The sequence below is a fragment of the Phascolarctos cinereus genome, unplaced genomic scaffold (assembly GCF_003287225.1).
Source record: "Phascolarctos cinereus isolate Bilbo 61053 unplaced genomic scaffold, phaCin_HiC Scaffold_4;HRSCAF=312, whole genome shotgun sequence".
NCBI classification, from domain to species: Eukaryota; Metazoa; Chordata; class Mammalia; order Diprotodontia; family Phascolarctidae; genus Phascolarctos; species Phascolarctos cinereus.
The window spans coordinates 142,291,137-142,303,051 of record NW_027555847.1 but is presented as its reverse complement, the minus strand read 5'-3'; the positions used below and the strand labels follow the sequence as shown (position 1 = coordinate 142,303,051).

General features: G+C 39.5%; 1 pseudogene; it reads right to left on the bottom strand.

The window, feature by feature from the left end:
- Positions 1 to 8,034: 8,034 nt before the first annotated feature.
- On the bottom strand, positions 8,035 to 8,971 carry LOC110214609 (olfactory receptor 13D1-like; annotated as a pseudogene).
- Between the last annotated feature and the right edge of the window lie 2,944 nt (positions 8,972 to 11,915).

Here is an 11,915-nt window from a genome sequence, read left to right as displayed (position 1 = left end):
CATCATCATGATGAGATAAATCTACTTTGAAAGTTAAAAAAAAAAACAGTAGCTGTGCTAGAGAAGGAAATGGCAAACAAATTCAGTATCTTTGCCAAGAAAACCCCAAATGGGGACACAAAGAATCTGACACAACAAAAACAACTGAAAAACAGCTGTTTTACCTTAGGCAAGTTACTTCCCCTCTTGGGAGTTTTGTTTCTTCATCTGTAAAATGGAGTTATACTAGATGATCTCTAATGGGTATTCCCAGTTTTAACATTCTCTGATTATACTAATTTTTTTTTGTTTATTCTGTATTGGAAACACAATAGCCACCAATAGAACCATTCCAAATCATAATAGTTTAAAAAGACAATGAGGAAAATTATTTAATTTATGTCGTATGACTAACTCAGCTCACCACAAGAGCAAGGACCCTATACTAACCTTGAAGGGATAAGACCAGCTTAACCTTCTATCTCAAATTCGCATTGATGAGGTGGGAGACAAGATGGAAGCAACTCTGTTTAATTTTAACAAAGCATTCACTTAAGTAGTAAAGTAACAGGAACTTTTTCTCAAGTTACGATGACATAGAGCTCATGCTGTGCTAAGGACAGTGTGTGCACATCTTATGCACTTATCTGACTCCAATCCCAGATAAACTGCTAATGACCATACAATAACTAGGGGAGTTAAAGATTGTTAAAGATCCATAGAATGGAGCACCAAACCAGGCGACCTTTGCTCATAGATCAGTCACCTGAGAGGGGCTTCGGTACATCAATGAGACCTCATGAACAGCCTGTGGCCCTCAACATCCTTACAGATCCCCAACAACTCCCCCTTTTTGTTAGAGATGGAGCTTATGAAGCTCAGTCCCAAAGTCCTTTATCTGATTAGCTATGCACCTGAGCAAACACGGTCCAAAACACAGCATGGCCAGCAAAATCAAACATAATGGCAATAAAGAAGAAAATAGAGATATAAACCAATGTCCAAGGTTATTAAAAGGGTTATGGAGTTTATCTAGCCAATCAAGTATATGTTGGGCAGTTTTATCTGGCATCAAATCTTCATCAGCCACCCTTGTAATATCTTTAGCAATTTTGTATAAGTCATCAATATCCACTGCAATAGTAGAATTCCCAAACAGCCCATTTAGATGTCTACGTATTCTTTGCCAATCCTGTGGAGGTATTTTCTTGCAGAATGACCTCAGGTATTATCTCTCCCCATGTAACTAGTCTGGGCCATGGTGGTTTTGTCATGAAGGCCCATCGTGTTGTATTTCCTGTCTCTGCTGCTGCTGTATTCTGTATCCCTGCTGACGATAATGACAAGAGGCACAGCTTGGTTAAAAGTTCTTGTAGCACTCCATTCTTATTCTTTCGGCTCCTGTGATTCCTGGCCGGCCTGTGTTTTCTTTTCAGCTTGCCTTGTTCCTTCTGAATGGATAATATGGACATCCTTTGTTCTGACCCAAAGTTCTCCATCACCTGTGAAAATAAGAACAAACCCTTGCCCCCAGGTTAGCACTTGCCCTGGGCCCTGCCAGACACCATCAACATCTCTCCACATGACTTTCATATTATGTTTAGGAGAAAGGAATCTGTTTGATTTAGTGGTGTCACTAGCACTGTTGTCATTTCCTGCCAGATATTTCATTGCAGGAGAGAGGTTACAACTATCAAATTTTAAATAATTTATAGTGTAGAGTACAATGTTCAATTGATGCCAAGGGGATCCCCTAGCTCCCCCTTTTTGTTTTTGGAGCACCATTTTCAAGGTACGATTGGGCACGTTCAACTGTGGCCTGACCACGAGGATTATAGGGAAGGCCAGTAGTGTGACTAATAGAGAACTCAGCACAGAACTTTTTAAAACCCTGCAAAATATATGCAGGACCATTATCAGTTTTTAAGCATTGATGTGGGCCAGCAAAGGAAAATCAGTAAAGTCCTTCCCATTCTTTTGCTTTATTTGTGCAAAACACATTTCAGATCCTGATTCTGGTATTCTTTTCCATGCAGTTAAAACACATGAAGCTATTCTTTCATATGTTCCAATTGGTAAATGAATTTGTTCTGCATTAGTGGACCATTGTCCTTGACCAAATAGTTGTTCAGACATGGTTTGAACTTGTGGGCCTGGGGCTAAGCGGAGGGCCGTGGCACGGGCCTGTTCTGAAAATTCTGCTATCCAAAACATTGCTTGACCATGACTCAGCACTGCCCTTGCTATGGCTTTCCAATTATTGGGAGTAAAAATAGTGTATGCCATGTTTTCCTATCATAATAATGTATAGGGAGAATTAACTCTGTAAGTAACACAAGCCTTTTTCAATTCTTTTATCATTTGTATGCCTATGGGGTCATGTCTCCTTCTCATCTGCCCTGGATTCTGTGGATCAGGCTCTTCTATCACAGGATATATTTGTAAACTCTCTATTCCTTCAAAATCTGAAGGTTTACACTGCTCTAATAATTGTTGTAAGGGGATGGTTACACTCCCTCGTTCAGAAATTTTTTCACTTTGTAATATTCCACAATGCTCACAAGATGGCTCTGTGACTACATGTTTCTTTTCTCTTTCCCCTTTTCTTGGGGATTTTTGAAATTCCTTATGGCAGGGTTTTTGAAATTCCTCATGGCATGTGGCGGGAACTTCCTTTGTTCTTACAGCTCCTAAAGCTTCCTCATTCTTTGTGCAGCTCATATCCTCCCATGTGGGAGGGGGTTCTGGCCATTCCTCTGCCTGCTCTGTTCTTAATTCAGCTAAATCAGGATATAACATATAAATCTTGGGTCTGTTCTTTCTCTCAGGAGATCCGGCTCTACTATTGTTAGGCTAGCACAACGAGGAAGTTGTTTGAGTACAGGCAGGGGACTTTCTTTTCTCACCCTGTATTTCAGCTTGCAAGCCCATTTTTATAAGATTATAGATAGTGAAAGTACCCAGAGGAACTGATTTGGGGCTTTTTGGTGTTATAAAATTCTGTCATTTATTCTGCCACTATTTTCCATTGTTCTAAATCTAAGCTCCCTTCTCTGGGAAGCCATGGAAATATTATATCAATAATATCTAGAAACTCTTATTTTCTTAGGAGTTACCGAGCACCCCTGTTCCTTAATCACTTTATATATTACCCTAACATTCTGTTCCTTATCTGAGAGTTTACCTAGATTTTGCCTCATGATAAGACTTTATCTTACCTCTCTGTAGTCTTCTGCCACGGGATACGATTCGGAGACCTCTCACAAGGAGGCTGCCTGGCTTCCCAAAGACCTCGGTGTCCTGACCGTGGGGTGATTTCTCTGCCTTTTCTCCAGCCTGACCCTTTGCTTTTCAAGCTAAATGGGGTCCCACATTGTGGGTCGTGGGTTGTTTTCTCAGTTTTCCTCTGCTACCTGCCCTTCAGTCTTCAGACTACCAAAAGGGGCCCCACATTGGGCGCCATTTTGTCATAGGACTAGCTCAGCTCACCACAAGAGCAAGGACCCTATACTAACCTTGAAGGGATAAGACCAGCTTAACCTTCTATCTCAAATGCGCATTGATGGGGGCAGGAGACAAGACGGAAGCAACTCCATTTAATTTTAACAAAGCATTCACTTAAGTAGTAAAGTAACAGGAACTTCTTCTCAAGTTATGATGACATAGAGCACATGCTGTGCTAAGAACAGTGCGTGCACATCCTGTGCACTTATCTGACTCCAATCCCAGATAAACTGCTAATGACCATACAATAACTAGGGGAGTTAAAGATTGTTAAAGACCCATAAAATGGAGCACCGAACCAGGTGACCTTTGCTCATAGATCAGTCACCCGAGAGGGGCCTCCATCCATCAGTGAGACCTCATGAACAGCCTGTGGCCCTCAACATCCTTACAGATCCCCAACAAATTTATTTTAGTACATTTTATTTTCAACTCTTAAGTACAAGTATTCAAATATATGAATGAATATAACAAAAGAACATGCCACCTAAAACAAATGATTGTTTATGTGTCTAGAGATTCCATTACTCATTGATCATTATTCTCCCTTCCCACAGAAACTGTGAATATTAACTTTATTACTATTGAGGAGTATAGTTGTCATCATTCTTGTTTTTGTGACCCTTTTCTACTTCTCTACTTTGTGTATGATGGGTACTTTAGACAATTATCATTGTCTTTAACAAGTTATGACCAAGTATTTTCTTCTTTTTGATTCTTCTTTATTCATTGTGCATCAGTTCAAAGAAGTCTTCCAATATTTCTCAAATTTTTTTAGATTAATTATTTCTTATGATACAATGATATTTCATGCCATCAATGAATATTTGCTTAGTCATTCTTCAATTAATACACATACAGTTTCTCCCCACCTATTCTAGTATTTTTCTTTTACGAATAATATAGCCAGAATATATACACATATATATATTTGTGTATCATACATAAATATATATTTATACTATCCATATAATATATATATAATGTATGTACAATATAGGTAGTTAGGTGGCACAGTGGCTAAGTGCTAGGCCTAAAGTCAGAAAGACTTCACTCATGAGATCGAATCTAGCCTCAGACACTTACTATGTGACTCTGGGGAAGTCACTTACCCCCGTTTGCCTCACTTCCTCACAGGAAAAATGAGCTGGAGAAGGAAATGGCAAACTACTCCATTATCTCTGCCAAAAAAAAAACCAAACAAAAAACAACAACCCTTAATGGGGTCATGAAGATTTGGACATGACTGAAACGAGTAAACAACAATAACAAAATATGATCTGGGGTGAAATCACCCGTCTGAATATCAGTTTCCTCATTTATAAAACAAGTAAGATAAATATTGACCCACTTACTTCTCAGGATGGTTCGAAAGATCAAATGAAGTTCTAGATTGATAGGATTATAGGTGTTGACCCAGAAGGGACTCATCTGCAACCCTTACTTTAAAGAGTAGAAGAATTGAGCTCACAAAGACTAAGAGCCTTGGGCAAGGCCACAAAGGTAGTAAATAACTGAGCTGGGGTTTGAACTCAGGTCATGGAGATTTGAAAGTATTTTACCCAATGTTACACTTTATGCAAATAATTATAGGTTCTTATTATAAAGACCATTATTATTAATGATTGGTATAAAGATAATGGTGATTTTCAAAGTGACATACATAAGGTAGTCTTCCCAGTGGACTGAACCACTCAGAGAAACAAACTTTAAATGCTTCCTATCAATCAATAAATATTTATTGAGTTCAATTTATATTCTTAAACCCTGAAGTGAACACAAGATAAATAAATGATATGAAATGAGTCTTGCTCCCAAGGAATCTAAAATCTAATCAGAGAAACAAAATGAGCATGTGTGAAATTGATCAGGATTTCACAAGCACACAATCAAGTAGCATCTCTGTAAACTGCAATGGTGAGGCAATGTTGGTGGAAAAAATGAGCTGTGGGTTAGGCCTTGAAAGCTGATTAGAATTCATATTTCTGAAAAAAGACAAAAAGAAACATGTCCTTGGTGAGGAACTTAGAAACAAATTCCTAGAATTGCTAGTCAACTCTCTCTCTTTCTTTTTTTTTTCTTTTCTTCAGCCAGAGGAAAAGTTTATTAGTGGTAAAACATATAGGCCGGGTGACACCCGTAAGGATGAGTGGGCAGGAGAGGTTCTCAGCCTTATGGGCCTGAGATTCTCAGCATCTGAATGAGGGCCAAGGTGGATCTTAAATACTAAAGTAACTTTGGGTGGCCAGAGAAGGGGGTTGGGAAAAGGGTCTAGGTAACAATTCTAATTGGGGAGGTCAGAGAGATTGAATAGACAATGGGAATAGATAATGGAGGAACAGGAAGGCAGAAGTTTGAAAGGCATCTGCACAAAATCAAGGTGGGGCTAGGACTTTCAAAAGGAGATAAAGAAAGGCCTTTCTGGGGCCTATAGACAAAAGGGAGCCAGATTCTTTTAGGGAGCATCTGAATAAGATTAAAAGGTAAGGCTAAGGCTTTCAAAGGGAGATGAGGGTTTGGGGCCTGTGAGTCAGATTTCCTTTGGGCAAAGGGTGAATATCTTGGCTTCTGCCCCACCACCCCCATCATTCCCTCCAAAAATCAGAACCAAATTCTTTTGGTGAAAGGAGCGAAGGTCTCTGCTTCTGAAACTGCTTCCTGCTGGCAAGGGGCGTAGAGCTGTTCCTGTCTCTCTGGGTCCCGTTAAAGGGGTCAAATTTCAAAACCTGGCTGATGCCAGGTTCAATGGACTAGAGACCTTGCGTTGGTATACAGTCATCTGGAAGTTGATGGCTCCAACCCTAGAAGAAAGGAATCTGGCAAGAATATTTAGTAAACGTGGATGAAACAAACACAAAAATATGATCAGTAGTGGAATGAGAATAGGGGCCAGTATAGAAAGAAGCCAGGACTCCCATGAAAAAGATTTTGGAGAACTAAAGTTATTGTGAATTTCTTGCATCCAAACTGGTTTCTCTAAAATATGAGCAGTACAGAACTCTCTGCCCAGAATTGTTATACATGCAACACAATGTGTTTGCTAAAGCACATACACTCCCACTGCAGGCAAGCAAGTAGTCTAGGGCTATTCTGTCGTCTAGAACTACTTTTGCTAAGGAATCCAAAGATTGCTGGATTTCCTGGAGACCATAAGCTGTCACATTTGCCAACTGGTGAATAGTCTCTGACACTGGAGGAGGGGGAGGATCAGGGGAAAAGATGCCACCGTGATACCCTTGTCGAGAGCCTTAGGAGGAGTCCCGTCTGAAGTAGAGGTCTAGGGAGGAGGCATTGATTTGAGAACCTTGTCCGGAGCTTGAGCTGGGGTCTCTCTGGAAGTAGACACTGGGGCGAGGCCCGTGCTCAAGACCTGAGTAGAAGTAGCCTCTAGAACAGGGGCCAGTTGTGGCTGAAGAAGCATTTGAGATTGGCAGTTATTTCCCGGCCAGGGAACCATATGAAGAGGTCTAGGGGTTTTGGGGTGCTGGGACCCCAAGATCACAGTACCAGGCCCTGCCTGAAACAATTCAACTCAAATCTTCTTCAGCCAGAAGAAAAGTTCATTAGTGGTAAAACATACAGGCCTTGTGGGCCTGAGATTCTCAGCCAACTCTCTCTCTTAAGAGAAAGAGAGTGAAAGAGAGAGACAGACAGAAAGACAGAGAGACAGAGAGACAGAGACAGAGAGAGAAATGATGAGACTAAACTAACAGGTATAGTGTTTTTGTTTGTGGTTGTGTAGAAGAAAGTTGGATAAATGAAGTATGGTCAAGTTATAGAGGGATTTCTCTACTTAAAGAGATTCACAACATCACAGAATGTGAAAATGGCAATTCCTCTATGCAGCTATTGTCCTACAGCGGATGGAATGTTGGATTTGGAGTCAGGAAGATGTAAGTTTGAATCTCACCTTAAATATTTACCCATTGCGTGACCCCAAGCAAGTCATTTAACCTCTCAATCTTATCTTTGAAAATGGGCACGCTTAATGCCTTCCTCACAGGGCTAATGTGAGGGTCAGATATGAAAAGTTGTATGAAGCATTTATCAAACTTTTTAAAAATATAGAAATGCTAGCTATCTTCATTATTATTATCTCAGAAGCCATTTAGTCCACCCCTTCCCCTAAAGGAACTTCCACTCTAACACCTCTAACACAACCAATAAGTGGTTACTCAAGTTTGCTTAGAACTATTCAATGAGGGGTAACCCATCACTTCTCAAGGCAACCCCTTCCATTTGGGGGAAGCTCGGATTGGCAGGAAATTTTGCCTAATGTTGTTTTCAACTTCTACTTTTTTTGTTCTTGGTCCTATCATTAGGGTTCCACTTCTTTTAATCTCAAGTCTTTTATCTTTTCAAATAGAGAAAAAAATGTTTTATGATGTGTGTCTTTCATTTTAGTCCCCTCCGTGACTGTTCCTTACCATAGGTGCCGGGGTGATGAGTGTCAGTGGGGAACAGAAACAATCAGGCTTTGGGAAGTTGATTTTGAAAGTGGGTGATTTGTCATTTTTCACCTTATATGATTGGTGTATTACACACAGGTTCTCATGTTTTCTGTGAGAAGATAGTTTTGCTGAGTTTTATCACAGCTGCTTTCACATCCTTGTTCCTCAGGCTGTAGATGATGGGATTCAGCATGGGAATGACTACAGCATAGAAGAGAGCAATCAGCTCATCTGTTGCATGGGAGTCTTTAGACTTAGGCTTCATGTACATGAAGAGGATGGTCCCATAAAACATGATCACTACAGTCAGATGGGAGGAGCAAGTAGAAAAGGCTTTTTTCCTCCCCTGAACAGAATTGATTCTCAGAATGGTAAAGAGGATGAAAAAGTAGGAAATGAATATGAATATCACTGGAGTCAATATTACAAAGATATTTGATATCACCAATACAATCACATTGAGGGAAATGTCCTCACAGGCCAATTTCAACACAGCCAGTATCTCACATGTGAGATAATCAATGACATTCCACAAAATGACAACGCATAGTTAGGGTGGTTTGTATCACTGAAGTCAACCCACCTGCCATCCAGCAACTGGTCACCAACTTCACAGAAAGCCCCTTATTCATGATGATGGGATATCTCAGAGGCTTACAAATGGCCACATACCGATCATATGCCATTACAGCCAGGAGCACACACTCTGCACTCCCCATGGCAAAGGAAAAGAACATTTGTAGTCCACATCCAACAAAGGAAATAGATTTTTCCTCTGAAAGGAAGTTCACAAGTAACAAAGGAACTGAAGCAGAAGTGTAGCAGATGTCCAGAAAAGAGAGATTACTGAGGAAGAAGTACATGGGAGTATGGAGGTGAGAGTCCAGAATGCTGATTGTAATGAGGAAACTGTTGCCCAAAAGGATTATGATATACATGATGAGGCATAACAGAAAGAAAAGAAAATAAAAGATGGGGTAGCCAGCAAGGCCATGAAGAAAGAACATAGTCACAGAGGTCTTATTTTGTCTTTCCATGTGCTCTCTATCTTCCACCTACAAGATTTCAGATAAGACAAGGAACCAACTTTATCATACTACAGTGAATTCAAATACTATTTTTATTTTTGAGAATCTTATATTTAACATATGACCATAAATGTAAAATTTCCAGTATTCAAGCCAAATTTTGCACAGTGGCCATTTCTCCCAAATAATGTATCAAAATCACCCTCACTTTCAACTTAACAGTGTTACACACACACACACACACACACACACACACACACACACACACACACACACACTGCTCTGAAAACAGATTTCAAGCCATCATTGGCTCTCTAGACCTAGGAATTATTAGGACTATTAAAGTGATGCCTGACCTGATACTAGGGTAGATTCAGCAGCCATTCTCTAAGCACATGAATTTTCTAAAGAGAGAAAGTGAAGCTAGAAGATATTTATTGAACATTTATAAACATGTACATTTTTGCAAATATCTAGTATAGCATAAACCTGCAAGTGTATGAAAATAACTCATTCTAATCAAGATTATAGTTTTCATAATATCCACAAAATATCATACAAACATTTCTGCAATGAAATTAGGTTACAAACTAATATAAGGTCCTACATGGGGTTCAATAGGGTCCTAGTTCCTCTTGGGTATGCTTTGGCATAACCCCAGTCTCCTTGTGGGGCAAAGAAAACTTGCTTACCTATCAACCAGAGAAGATGAACAGAATTGCTTTTTCTGATGAAGGAAATAGGGAAGAGAGAAGAGAGAAGAGAGAAGACCAAAAAATTTTATTTGTTTTTAGCTCCTTCCCTGTACTTCTTGTTTAATCTACATTAGTTAAAATCTCTGTCAACCCTTCTTGAGTTGAACTTGATGTTTAGGTCTTAAATTACCCACTTTGTTTTTCAAGTTCTGTGCCCAATCTTATGAGAATTGGGAATGGGCAGGAAGGTTGTCATCCAAACCAAGTCAGTTGGCTGCATGCTTACATAATCATATTAATTCAGTAATACTTCTCCATGTTTCCACACATTCTTTCTCCTTTGCATACTTAATGTCTGCTTCCAATGTACTCCTCCACAAACTGCCAGAAATTCATACCTACTCTAAAGATTATGATTGTTGGTAGCGTGGCCTTATACCTGGCACCTTTGGAGTATAGTGCTCTGTGGACTTTTAGAACTAAGTCAAAGTATGGCAGAAGAATACGATTAAAGTCACTTATCTAGATCAATCAACAACCAACAAGCATTTATTAAGTGATTACTAGAGAAGTGAGTTTTATCTTTTCCTTTACCCAAACAGAATGCATCCAGCATGTATGCAGGCCACTTAGCCTTCTGAGAAAAAATGGGCCATGCATCAAACTTTAAAAACAAACATAATCAAACCTATATTGAGTTTTTAAGTTATATTTTTCCTTCAACAGGGGAAATGTATGCATTTTTGAAAGGTATCCTTACTGATATGCTGGGATCCGTTTTCTAGGTATGATGGTTTTTTAGTTCTGCTCTTTTCTACCAGTTACACCAAAGACTTTCCCCAATCATTATATTCATCCTTGATTTATTGAAGGGAAGCATCTATTTTCAATGAGCTTTGCTCCCCACACTACCTTTACTCGGCCCAAAATGCATTTCAGTCCTGCCCCTAATTTGAAGCATGCTGCCTGTCAGTTGTGGAGCAAGTCATCTTTTCCTGCTGAAGCCACAATGGCAACGGCATAGGAACTGAGGCAATCAGATGCCATATTACAATCAGGCCAGTGATCTATTCCAGAGATAATCAAAGGCAGGTCCACACAAAAAGACAGTGTGAAGGATGCCTGACATCATAAACATAACAAAAAAAAAGCTTTAGTAAATAGAGATCTTAGGACAGAACTATGTGCTCTCTGTACCAATTGATATTACCTGTTGGTTGGGAGATGCCTGGTGCCTACAGGTTTTATGTCTAGGAATGAAAAAATCAAAAGCCTGAAGAGGAATCTTGATGATTCTTAGGGCAGAGACAGTGCTATTAGCATGACCTCTTATCTTCCACCTGGCTTTTTGTATGATCTTGTCTGCAGAATCAGACCTCCTGAATCTACTGTTGTCTACTTCTGCCAAATGTGTACAGTAGGGCAGAACTTTGCTATTCAGTACAAGGAATTCTTGTCAATAAAATTCATTTTAAAATTATGGACTCTTGAGTTGGAAAGTTAGTCCTTCCAATTTAGTTCAAATCACATCCAATCACTTAGTCCAAATTGTGATAAACATTACAGAATTACCATTACAGCGATCAAAATTACTTTTAAGCTCCCAGGTGTGCTTATAGCCCATCATATCCAGCTCTCTTCCCCTGGGGGCTCAGAGCTGTGTCATTCAGATATCTATGATCATTTATAGTTTATCATTACTATCTAGGTAATAGGAAACCTAGACACTAGGACTCATCATGTCTATGATCTTGCTGTTTAGCTTCTCAGGTGGGGCATGTCTTCAAGATGAAGACCACTGGCCCTGCTTTCAGTGTAGTTCCTGAAACCATCATCCAGGGAATCAAATCTTGTGGGATTAGTATTTGATGACTGTTTCTGAAGGTGCTGTAACCCCTAACTCCCTGCAGCAATAATTGCTAAAGACAAAGAAAATACATTTCTCTCCATCAAAGTCTTCAGTGCTGTCAAATAGTTCAATATCAGAATAAATATGGTTTTATAAGGAGAAATAGCATACAAGAAGATGCATTTGTCTTGCTGCTATGCCCTAAGAATTACATGGCCTTTCCATCTAACTTGTAGCTAAAACCTCCTGCATGTATTCTTTCCCTGTATCAGAAAGTGAGTGCCTTGAGAAAAGGTACCACATAGCTTTTTTTTATTTTTATCCTCAATGCTTAGCATGGTGTTCTGCACAGAAGTGCTGAAGAAATGCTTTTCATTCATGCTTGCAGTCATTCAATTGTTCATTTATC